The sequence below is a fragment of the Hippopotamus amphibius genome, chromosome 8 (genome assembly GCF_030028045.1).
Source record: "Hippopotamus amphibius kiboko isolate mHipAmp2 chromosome 8, mHipAmp2.hap2, whole genome shotgun sequence".
NCBI lineage: Eukaryota > Metazoa > Chordata > Mammalia > Artiodactyla > Hippopotamidae > Hippopotamus > Hippopotamus amphibius.
Window position 1 is genome coordinate 131870161 of NC_080193.1, and position 13139 is coordinate 131883299.

Below are 13139 nucleotides of genomic sequence, written 5' to 3' on the forward strand. Positions count from 1 at the left end.
TTATTTTTTTGAATTCAACTTTTCAGGAAATAGGCAATAGAGCTATTTAAGTCTTAGGCTGCTTTATTAGAACCACTGTAACCAGAAGCCTGGTGGTGATAATTCTGACCAACTTCTGGGCTTCAACTCACACAATGGAAGGATTCAAGACATTGTCATTAACAAACTGGAATGCAACTAAGTGACAGCCAGAATAGTGAAGGAACTCAAAACTTTGAGGATAGAATAGAGCATGAAACTGTCTTCAATTATTTGAAGAACTACCCAGTAGTCTAGAGAGAGATTCCTTCTGTGTGGCTTTGGAGAGAACAAGAACCAATATGTAGAAATTATGACTATATTATAAAAATGGAATGGACCACTTCGTAGAGCTAAATATCCCATCAGTGAATTTATACAAGACAAAGGTAGGCTAGAGACCTGGGTAAGAGACTGTGAATTCCCACATGTTATTCGTATCAGGTTTTTGTTTGTCAGACAATTTTTCCCCTTATATTTGTCAAGTAATAACTTAGTAGACTACCTGTTTTGTCCCCAATGACACTATTAATTAGACAATGTAATAAATCCCTGTTTACTATTCCACCTCTGTAGTTTATATGGTCATTGTAGATGCCTTTTCTTTAATGATTGAGAGCCATGATTTAGCTTCTTCCACTCAGTGATCCCATTACTTACAGAGAAACCACAGAATCCCATTTCATTGTGGTGCCTTCCACAATTATCATCTGCCTACAGAGGACAGCAAGGATGCTGGAAGAGTTTTCTTGGTCTCGTCTAAGAAATGCTTAAGGGGAGGCTGAGTGGGTCATCATAAATTCACTCCAGTATTCCCTTCTTCCTGAGCCTAAAATATGCCAGGAACAAAATCCAGGCTTTAATTAAGCAATATAAAAGACTGTTAAGGCCAATGCCAGATGCTCAAGTCAAATCAACGTAATAAATCCCAAATCCCAGGAGAGTGCACCTATATCAATGAATTCTTCCCACTCTAATCTAATATTTAGCTCTTTTTTTCTTACATGCTTAAAATTAACTCCTTAACAAGTACTCCAGATTCATGCTGATTTTTATTTCAATATCTTGCAACTTCCTGCGATGAGAACTCTTATGATTTACCGTCTTAATAACGTTCATATATAACATACAGCAGTGTTAATTATATTTATCGTGTCGTACATTACACCCCTAGTACTTATTTATCTTATTATTGGAAGTTTGTACCGTTTAACTGCCTTCCTCCTCTTCCCCTTCCCTTCACCCTCCACCAAATTCCATGAATTTGCTTATTCTGTTTGTTTGATTTTGAAGCATAATTGACCGACAACAACATCTTAGTTCCTGTTATACGACATAGTGATTTGGTATTTCTATACATTTTTCCAAATAATCACCACAATAAGTCTAATCACCATACAGAGATTATATAGTTATTCACTGTATTCCCCACACTGTACATTTTAAACCCCTGATTAATCTGTTTGCAACTGGAAGTTAGTATTCTTAATAATAATATTGAATAAAATACTAAAATTATCTCCCTTATTGTGACTAAGAAGTATTTTCTCCCTTTAAGTTACAGTGTTTGGCATGGCAAACATCAGCCAGCTCTAATAATTTGCCACTGTTGATAACTGTCTACCCAGTTTATTAAAACACAGCAAGAATTTTCCAAAGATTTCTGGACAGTTAAATGTCTTGGGTTAGCCATCTTGTACTTCAGTGTTAAGTGAGTCTTTTACTTTCTTTTGTATTGACACCCAATATTTAATATACCAAATTACAATTTTTCTGAAGCTTTAAGGGTACTAGAGTCGACCATTGAACAGCATAGGTTTGAACAGTGCGGGTCCACTTGTAAATGGATGTCTTTTTTTTTTTTCAGTTAATACTGCCTGACCCCGTGGTTGGTTGAATCAAAGGCAGCAGAACCACAGATATGGAGGCTGACCATAAAGTTATACCCAGATTTTCTACTGCACAGGGGTTAGCGGTTCACCTCATGTTATTCAAGGATCAACTGTATTTACATCTGAAGCATTATAGTAACTTCAGCTCTCTACTTTGTTTTAATTTACCTGGTCTCTACACAGAGATTCAGATTCAGTATTGTCTGCCTTTTAGAGATACTAGACACGCCTTGGGATTATGTTTTTGGTTTATTACTGTTTTCAATTCACCTGCTACCTTGAGAAATGTAGTTTATCATGTTGTTGGCATAGTTTTTAGACTGATGATATCTAACTCTACTTCTTTATCATTAACACTTCTTAAATAGTTACTATAGGGAAAATTTTTCCCAGTATATTTACTTTCACCAACATTTTCCTATTAATACCTATGTGTAGCAAACAAACAACATGATCACATAAAATGAGAGGGTGCAGGATAGGTTTAAAAGCTAGCCTTCTTCAAATGTACTTTGTTTTAAATTTGGAACCATAATCTATTTAACATAATTTTTAAAAATACAAAAAGAAAACACAACACCATCCTTAAAATTGGAACACAAACTGAAAAAGGGAAATCTAGCTATACATAAATTGGTTGCATAAACATCAGAGGGAAAGGAAATTTTCAAACTACCTTTAAATAAAAATATTTTGACTATAAACACTTAGTGCGATAACATTTAAAGTCAAAATCAAAACAAAGATGACTTCAAAGAAATTTTAACTGCAATCAGCAATCAATATTAACAGCTACATTAGCACTGTCAAAATGAAAATATTATATATGTGGATTAAATAATTAAATAAATTTTGAATTATTTAAATAATTAGTAAATTCCAAGGTGTTCAATATAAGGAACAAGAAATATAAGGATGATATCAAAACAGATAACTAAAAACTCTACCATCTTAAATTTGATTAGAAAATACAAGAACTCATAATTTATATTTTTTATTTCAAACTCTACATAAAAGTCTAGAAAGTATGAACCTAACAGCAATGAGCAATGAGAAAATCCCCAGAGCTCAGATTATGGCCGGTACATATTTTGCTTACATAGAGAACCAGAGTTCCTTGTAGAAATGGCTTATTTCAGGCCTGGGGCAGGAAAAGTACAGGATGAAACACAGACAACTTGGAATGACAAGTAAGGGAGACTATGAGGTCCTATCAAAAGAATCTAAAGTCAAATCAAAGGGGCTCGCTCTGGATTTAGATGGTAATTTGCTTATCAAAAATAATAGTGGCATTTGGTTTAAATCACAAAGTATGTAAAAATCAAAGAATTTACAATGATATTTACCCTAGTTATTTGTTACAGATGGAGATTGCCAGGTCATCAACTTGTTACTCTAAAAAGTACTAAACAAAGGTTAAAAAAAAATCAAGCATTTTTTCTGCCTTTCCTGTACAAACTCTATTTCATGGTAACTAAATATTTATTGAGGTAAATTTCATTTTATCAATAAGTTGTAGCCAGTAAATGGAAATGGAATGACAGAATTAGAAAAAAAAAACCCACTTTTCAACTTAATAAGTAATGGATCTTGTCAACGATCAACTGATACTAAATACATTAACATAGTTAACTAATGTTCATTAACATAATTAACATAAATCCTAGAGGTGTAATGGGGGGTGGGCTGGTTGAGCTGATACCACCTGAACACACAGATCAACATTCTTTTCAATCTTTACAAGGAAATTTTCAAATAGGTTAAGATGATAACTAGTATGGTATAACAAACTCAGCACACTTACTGTTCAGCTTCAACAATTATCAATATATATGGACAATCTTATTTCACCTCTACTCTGACCTACTTTCCTCCCCATTCCAGTTCAAGTTTAGAAATCCCAGACATACTATTATTTAATCTGTAAATTTTCAGTATCTTCTCTAAAGAATGAGTTTTTTTTTAAAAAACATATCTGCAATATAATCATCATACCTAAAATAATAAGAATGCACCTTTAATATCATCAAAATCAAGTCAGTGTCCATCTTTCTCTGATTGTTTGGGAATATTTTTTAAAGTGTTTGTCTAAATTTGCATCAGATAAGATTCATGCAGTCAATTTGTGGATCTTTTTTTCCTTTTGGGTTATTCTAAAATGTTCCTTTTTAGATCTTTCCTATATATATCCGCCTCTTTACTCTGTCTTTTCCCGTGTAGTTTCTCATAGTCTGAATGTTGTATAGTACATCCAATTGGTGAGTTTAACATGGCCTTCCATCCTCACAATTTGTTAAAATTTATAGTCAGATCTAGAGGTTTGTTCAGTTTTAAGTTCAGATTTTTGTTCAAGATTGCTTTGTAGGTAGTTTTGTGTACATTCATTGTGAAGTATATAATGTCTGATTGTTTCCTTTTTTGTGATGTCTTTAGCCATTGATAATCATAACCTAGATCCATTAATTCCTTAGGCTTAAGAAGATACTGATATTTTCCTTCAATATTCCTCTTCATTGATTATCTGGAATACTTTCATAGAGACAAATTTTCAATCACTGACTGTTTGTTTATATTGATGTTCATATTGTATAGGATTGTAGGGTAAATGCTTAATTTCCTTTATTTACCAATTTTTCCTAAATATTTGCTCAACATTCTCCAAAAGCCACTAAATATGTTAATGTAATTGTGAACTGATGCACTTAAACATATTTGATGAGTTACAATCCATTGTACTCTAATCCTGAATGATGCTTAAATCATTTCATCTTTGCTTCTTGGAAGCTTATTTAGGTTGACTTGAGTTCTATGAATATGATCCTAGGTTTTCCTGAATAAATCATTTGCTTACTTATGTAAGATATTTTCCAGGCTCATATTGAACATTACATGGTCCAGATCTAGACCCTAGAATCAGCTTTTTCTGCAAGGCCTATCATCCTTTCAATGAAAATAGATTTTAGAAACTGTGCTCTGTGTTCTGGGAATGTTCACTGAAACTAGGTTGGTCGTTTTTCCTGGCCTTTTGAGTGGAGAGCCATAGAAAGTCTGTGTGTGTGTCCATTTTTTTTTAAGGCACAATAGATGGTCTGCTTTTATTGATGATTTTCAATTCAAATACAGGATTTTAACACAATCTCATTTTAAATTTGTTTCTCCTTTAATCACAATGAAAATCCTCATTCTCAATGATATAACATAATTATTCATTGGATTTATCCCATGATATACACACAGCCAATTCAGAATTCTTCAACCCTGTTTCCAATGGCATGGTTATGGAAGATAAGTTAGGATTATTTGAATGCTTTTTTTTGCTCTTAGGTCTATGTCACCCTAGAGATATAAAGGAAAATTAGTTTATTTTGTTTCATTATTCATAAACTATTTACATTGCTTCAAAGTTAAATCTGCAAATCTATTATTTATCTATAGAGAAGTCCAGCCTCTGTCACTATCCCATCCACTATATTCCTTTCTGCCCATTCTAGATGATACATACACCTATTTAATTTTCATAATTTGTATGCCTATTTTATTTTATTTTATTTTATTTTATATTTTATTTTATTTTAAGCTCTTTATTGGAATATAATTGCTTTACACACTTGTACCACTTTTTGAGGTACACCAAAGTGAATCAACTGTATTTATACATATATCCCCATATCCTCTCCCTCTCGTGACTCCCTCCCACCCTCCCTGTCCTGGCCCTCTAAGGCATCACACATCATCAAGTTGATCTCCCATTGTTCTACAACAACTTCCTACTAGCTATCTATCTTACAGTTGGTAGTGTATATACATCTAGGCTATTCTGTCACTTCATCCCAGCTTCCCCTTTGCCCCCACCCCCCATCCCCATGTCTTCCAGTTCATTCTCTGTATCTGCATCCTTATTCTTGCCATGTCACTGGGTTCATCAGAACCATTTTTTTAGATTCCACATATATGAGTTAGCATACAATACTTGTTTTTCTCTTTCTGGCTTTCTTCACTCTGTATGACAGACACTAGGTCTATCCACCTCATTATATACAACTCAATTTCATTCCTTTTTATGGCTGAGTAATAGTGCATTGTATATGTGCCACATCTTCTTTATCCAGTCATCTGTGGATGGGCATTTAGGTTGCTTCCATGTCCTGGCTATTGTAAATAGTGCTGCAATGAACATTATGGGACATGTTTCTTTTTGGATTATGGTTTTCTCTGGGTATATGACCAGTAGTGGGATTACTGGGTTATATGGTAGTTCCATCTTTAGTTTTTTAAGGAACCTCCAAACTGTTTTCCATATTGGCTGTACCAACTTACATTCCCACCAACAGTGCAGGAGGGTTCCCTTTTCTCCACACCCTCCGCAGCATTTAATGTTTCTAGATTTTTTGATATGGCCATTCTGACCAGTGTGAGGTGATACCTCATTGTGGCTTTGACTTGCATTTCTCTGATGATTAGTGATGTTGAGCATCTTTTCATGTGTTTGTTAGCCATCTGTATGTCTCTTTTGGAGAAACGTCTATTTAGGTCTTCTGCCCATTTGTGGATTGGGTTATTTGCTTTTTTGGCATTAAGCTGCATGAGCTGCTTGTACATTTTGGAGATTAATCCTTTGTCCATTGCTTTGTTGGCAAGTATTTTCTCCCATTCTGAGGGTTGTCTTCTTGTCTTGTTTATGGTTCCTTTCACTGTGCAAAAGCTTTTAAGTTTCATTAGGTCCCATTTGTTTATTCTTGATTTTATTTCCATTATTCTGGGAGGTGGGTCAAAAAGGATCTTGCTTTGATGGATGTCATAGAGTGTTCTGCCTATGTTTTCCTCTAGGAGTTTTAGAGTGTCTGGCCTTACATGTAGGTCTTTAATCCATTTTGAGTTTATTTCTGTGTATGATGTTAGGAAGTGTTCTAATTTCATTCTTTTACATGTAGCTGTCCAATTTTCCCAGCACCACTTATTGAAGAGGCTGTCTTTTATCCATGGTATATTCTTGCCTCCTTTGTCAAAGATTAGGTACCCATATGTGCTTGGGTTTACCTCTGGGTTCTCTATTCTGTTCCTTTGATCTTCCTTTCTATTCTTGTGCCAGTACCATACTGTCTTGATCACTGTGGCCTTGTAGCATAATTTGAAGTCAGGAAGCCTAATTCCACCTACTCCGTCTTTACTTCTCAAGATTGCTTTGGCTATTTGGCAAAATGCTTTTGCATTTCCACTCAAATTGCAAGATTTCTTGTTCCAGTTCTGTGAAAAATGCTGTTGGTAATTTGATCGGGATTGCATTGAATCTGTAAATTGCTTCGGGTAGGACAGTCATTTTCACTATATTGATTCTTCCAGTCCAAGAACATGGTATGTCTCTCCATCTGTTTGTATCCTTTTTGATTTCTTTCATCAGTGTCTTATAGTTTTCTGTATACAGGTCTTTTGCCTCTTTAGGCAGGTTTATTCCTAGGTATTTTATTCTTTTTGTTGCAATGGTAAATGGGAGAGTTTCCTTAATTTCTCTTTCTGCTTTTTCGTTGTTAGTGTATAGGAATGCAAGAGATTTCTGTGCATTAATTTTGTATCCTGCTATTTTACTAAATTCATCGATTAGTGCTAGCAGTTTTCTGGTAGAGTCTTTAGGGTTTTCAATATATAATATCATGTCATCTGCAAAGAGTGACAATTTTATTTCTTCTTTTCCAATTTGGATTCCTTTTATTTCATTTTCTTCTCTATTGCTGTGGCTAAAACTTCCAAAACCATGTTAAATAATAATGGTGAGAGTAGGCACTCTTCTCTTGTTCCTGTTCTTAGAGGGAATGCTTTCAGTTTTTCACCATTTAGAACAATGTTGGCTTTTGGTTTCTCATATATGGCTCTTATTATGTTGAGGTAATTTCCTTCTATGCCCATTTTCTGGAGAGTTTTTGTCATAAATGGATGTTGAATTTTGTCAAAAGCTTTTTCTGCATCTATTGAGATGATCATATGGTTTTTATCCTTCAATTTGTTAATATGATGTATCACGTTGATTAATTAGTGTATACTGAAGAATCCTCGCATTCCAAGGATAAACCCCCCTTGATCATGGTGAATGATCTTTTTAATGTGCTGTTGGATTCTGTTAACTAGTATTTTGTTGAGGATTTTTGCATCTATATTCATCAGTGATATTGGTCTGTAATGTTCTTTTTTTGTGACATCTTTGCCTGGTTTTGGTATCAGGGTGATAGTGGCCTCTTGGAATGAGTTTGGGAGTGTTCCCCCTTCTGCTAAATTTTGGAAGAGTTTGAGAAGGATAGGTGTTAGCACGTCTCTAAATGGTTGATAGAATTTGCCTGTGAATCCATCTGGCCCTGGGCTTTTGTTTGTTGGGAGATATTTAATCACTGTCTCAATTTCCGTACTTGTGATTGGTCTGTTCATATTTTCTATTTCTTCTTGGTTCAGTCTTGGGAGATTGTATTTTTCTAAGAATTTATGCATTTCTCTCAGGTTATCAAATTTATTGGCATATAATTGCTTGTAGAGGTCTCTCATGATCTTTTGTATTTCTGTGGTGTCCGTTGTTACTTCTCCTTTTTCATTTCTAATTCTGTTGATTTGCATCTTCTCCCTTTTTTTCCTGATGAGTCTGGCTGATGGTTTATCAATTTTGTTTATCTTCTCAAAGAATCAGCTTTTAGTTTTATTGATCTTTGCAATTGTTTCCTTCCTTTCTTTTTCATTTATTTCTGATCTGATCTTTATGATTTCTTTCCTTCAGCGCACTTTGGGGTTTTTTTGTTCTTTCTCTAATTGTTTTAGGTGTAAGTTTAGGTTGTTTATTCGATATTTTTCTTGTTTCTTGAGGTCAGACAGTATTACTATAAACTTCCCTCTTAGAACTGCTTTTGTTGCATTCCATGGGTTTTAGATTGTTGTGTTTTCATTGTCATTTGTTTCTAGGTATTTTTTGATTTCCTCTTTGATTTCTTCAGTGATTTCTTGGTTGTTTAATAGTGTATTGTTTAGTCTCCATGTGTTTGTATTTTTTGCATTTTTTTTCATGTAGTTGATATCTAGTCTCATGGTGTTGTGGTCAGAGAATATGCTTGATATGATTTCAGTTTTCTTGAATTTACTGAGGCTTGATTTGTGACCCAAGATGTGATCTATCCTGGAGAATGTTCCATGTGCACTTGAGAAGAAAGTGTATTCTGTCGTTTTGGGATGGAATGTCCTATAAAAATCAATTAAGTTGAGATGGTCTAATGTGTCATTTAAAGCTTGTGTGTTCTTATTTATTTTCTGTTTGGTTGATCTGTCCATTGATGTAAGTGGGGTGTTCAAGTCTCCTACTATTATTGTATTAATGTTGATTTCCCCTTTAAGGCTGTTAGCATTTGCCTTGTGTATTGAGGTGCCCCTATGTTGGGTGCATAGATATTTACAATTGTTATATGTTCTTCTTGGATTGATCCCTTGATCACTCTGTAGTGTCCTTCCTTGTCTCTTGCAATAGTCTTTACTTTCAAGTCTAATTTGTCTGATATGAGTATTGCTACTCCAGCTTTCTTTTGACTTCCATTTGCATGGAATATCTTTTTCCATCCCCTTATTTTCAGTCTATATGTGTCCCTTGGTCTGAAGTGGGTTTCTTGTAAGCAGCATATAGAAGGGTCTTGTTTTTGTATCCATTCAACCAGTCTGTGTCTTTTGGTTGGAGCATTTAATCCATTTACATTTAAGGTGATTATTAACATGTATGTTCCTGTTACCATTTTCTTAATTGTTTTGGGTTTGTTTTCATAGGTCTTTTCCTTCTCTTGTGTTTCCTACTTAGAAAATTTCCTTTAGCACGTATTGTAAGGCTGGTTTGGTGGTGCCGAATTCTCTTAATATTTGCTTGTTTGTAAGGCTTTTGATTTCTCCTTTGACTCTGAAGGAGATTCTTGCTGGGTAGAGTATTCTTGGCTGTAGGTTTTTCTCTTTCAGGGCTTTCAGTATATCCTGCCACTCCCTTCTGGCCTGCAGAGTTTCTGCAGAAAGATCAGCTGTTATCCTTATGGGTTCTCCCTTATATGTTGTTTGTTACTTTCCTCTTGCTGCTTTTGATATTTTTTCTTTGTGTTTAATTGTCGTTAGTTTGATTAATATGTGCCTTGGTGTATTTCTCCTTGGGTTTATTCTGTATGGGACTCTCTGTGCTTCTTGGACTTGGTTAATTATTTCCTTTACCATGTTGGGGAAGTTTTCCTCTCTAACCTCTTCAAATATTTTCTTAGATCATTTCTTTTTCTCTTCTTCTTCTGGGATGTCTATGGCTTGAATGTTGGTGTGCTTGATGTTGTCACAAATGTCTCTGAGAATGTTTTCCATTCTTTTTATTCTTTTTTCTTTTTCCTGCTCTGTGGCAGTTATTTCGCCCATTCTATCTTCCAACTCACTTACCTGTTCTTCTGCCTCAGTTATTCTGCTTTTTATACCATCTAAAGTATTTTTAATTTCAGTTATTTTGTTGTCTATTACTGTTTGCTCTTTAATTCTTCTAAGTCCTTTTTAACTGTTTCTTGTATTTTCTATATTTTGTTATTGAGATTTTGGATCATCTTTACTATCATTACTCTGAATTCTTTTTCAGGCAATTTTCCTATTTCCTCTTCATTTATTTGGTCTTGTGGGGTTTTTTCCTGTTCCTTTGCCTGCGTGGTGTTTCTTTGTTTTCTCATTTTGTCTAATTTATATGAGTTGTCTCCTTTCCCTATGCTGCCTGGTAGTAATTCCTCTTGTTTCTTCTCTCTGCCCCCTGTGGTGGGGTTTGTCCAGTGTTTTGAGTAGGCTTCCTAGTGGAGGGGTCTGGTGCCTGCTTTTCATTGTGTGGCTCTGTGTCTTTTCTCTCCCATGAGCAGGGCCATGTCAGGTGGTGTATTTTAAGGTATCTGTGAGGTTAATATAGCTTTAGGTAGTCTGTGTGCTGATGGGTGGGTTTGTGTTCCTATCTTGTTTGTAGTTTGGTGTGAGGTGTCCAGCACTGGCAGATGCAGAGAGTTGGATGAAGCTGGGTCTTAGACTCTGATACAGAGCTCCGTGAGAGTTCTCTGCAATTATTCTTCCCTGTGGCTGAGGACTTCCCAGTAGTCTAGCATCCTGGATTCCATGCTCCCTCCCAAGAACCTCCTACTTGACTTCTGATCGAGTAGTCCAGACTTCAGAGGTTGCTTGTCCCAGTTATGTCGGGATCTGTGCAGTCCTTTCTGGTGTCCCAGGTCTTCTGCTGGTGTTCAGCTGGTTCTCTGTGAGAATTATTGCATCTTTTGATGTAATCCTGATGCATCTGTGGAGAGGGATGCATTCCATGTCTTTCTACTTCACCGCCATCTTTCTCCCCCATATGCCTATTTTAGTATAACTAAATATGATATACATATATTTATACATATTTCCTAAGTTTTAAATGGTAACATACTCTGCACATACAATAATATTAGCATAGACATATACCCTATGCATATACCACACTGCATTTCTCTGAAATACTTTTTCATTGAACAACATATCCTGGAGATCACGTTCTATTTTTTTATTCAGCTGTGTAATATTCCCTTGTTTATTTAACCAATCCCTTATTGATGGACATCTGTGTTCTTTCTTATCATTTGCTATTAAAAATAATAAGGCATATTTTCATATTTCTGTCAGTTTATTACTGAAATGTTTTATCATCAGAAAACATGTAGCAACTAGACATATATGTCTTCTGATTGAAGAAAATACAAAGTACAAAGTATCAATTAAACTTAATTTAATCAAACTTCTAAATGTGACTATGTTTATAGTAAATACATTGGAATCAACCAAATCCAGAATGTAGGAAAATTTTCAGGGAATATACCCAGAATTTTAAATAAGTAATTGTCAAAAAAAGCAGGATGAACTGTTATATACTTTAAATTATTTAAAAGGCTTAATTGACCAAGCCTTGCAATGTATGAACTGTGTTTATTTCCTTATTTTAAAACTATTTTAAAATAATGAGATCCTACAATCTCATTCCTGGGCATATATCCAGGGAAAACTATAATTTGAAAAGGTACATTAACCCCAATGTTCATAGTAGTACTATTTACGATAGCCAAGACATGGACTGTCCATTGACAGATGAATGGATAGAAAAGACATAGTATGCATATACAATGAAATATTAATCAGTCATAGTAAAGAAGGGCATATTGCCTTTTGTAGCAATATTTGAATGGAGCTAGAGATTATCATACTAAGTGAAGTAAGTCAGACAGTGAAAGACAAATACTATATACTATTCCTTATATGTGGAATCTAAAAAAATGTTACAAATGAACTTATTTATAGAACAGAAATAGACTCACAGACATAGGAAACAAATTTATGTTACCAAGAGACGTAGCGGGGGCAAAGGGGGAGAGAGAAATTAGGAATTTGGGATTAACATATACACACTATGATATATAAAGCAGATAAACAAGGACCTACTGTATAGCACAGGGAACTCTATTCAATATCTTGCAGTAACATATAATAGAAAAAAAATCTGAGAAAATATAACTGAATCACTTTGTTCTACATCTGAAACTAACAAAACGTAAAGTATATTTATATACTTCAATTTAAAAAATGGCTAGAATGTTTTAAAAAATACAACAAAAATATTCGGTTATTCATTGTTAGTAATAGATATTTGAGTATTTGTGGGTGAAATGATATGCTATTTGGGATGTGCTTTAAAGTAATGAAACAAAAAATGGAGGATACACAAAACAAAACTGGTAAAATTGTTATAATGGTTATAGAGTTGGATTTTAAAGAATTATTATAACAGTTCCTCTTCAAAAAAATACTGAATCATAATAGTTTGGAGCAATAGAAGAGGCCATAAGCTCATAGATCTCATCAGTCTTCAGTTTACTAAATATTTTGTATTCATTGGATTTGTTCTAATTTTCATTTTTAATGTTATCAAAAGGGTCGTTGGAAATTTTTCCTTCAGTTACTGTTTCTTTATTGCTCACAGTTCGATCTCTAATGGAAATACTTGACAAAATAGGATTTGATTTTTTGAAAGCTAGAAGATTATTTCATAATCTATATATTTCCATGAGTAAATTGTAATTCATTTGTCTATCGCCCAAGTAACTGCGAAGATTTTCACAGAGAAGGAAAGAAGAGAGGCATGGTCTAGTTCAGAACATCAATGAAGTTCTACTTCACAACAAAGCACCACTG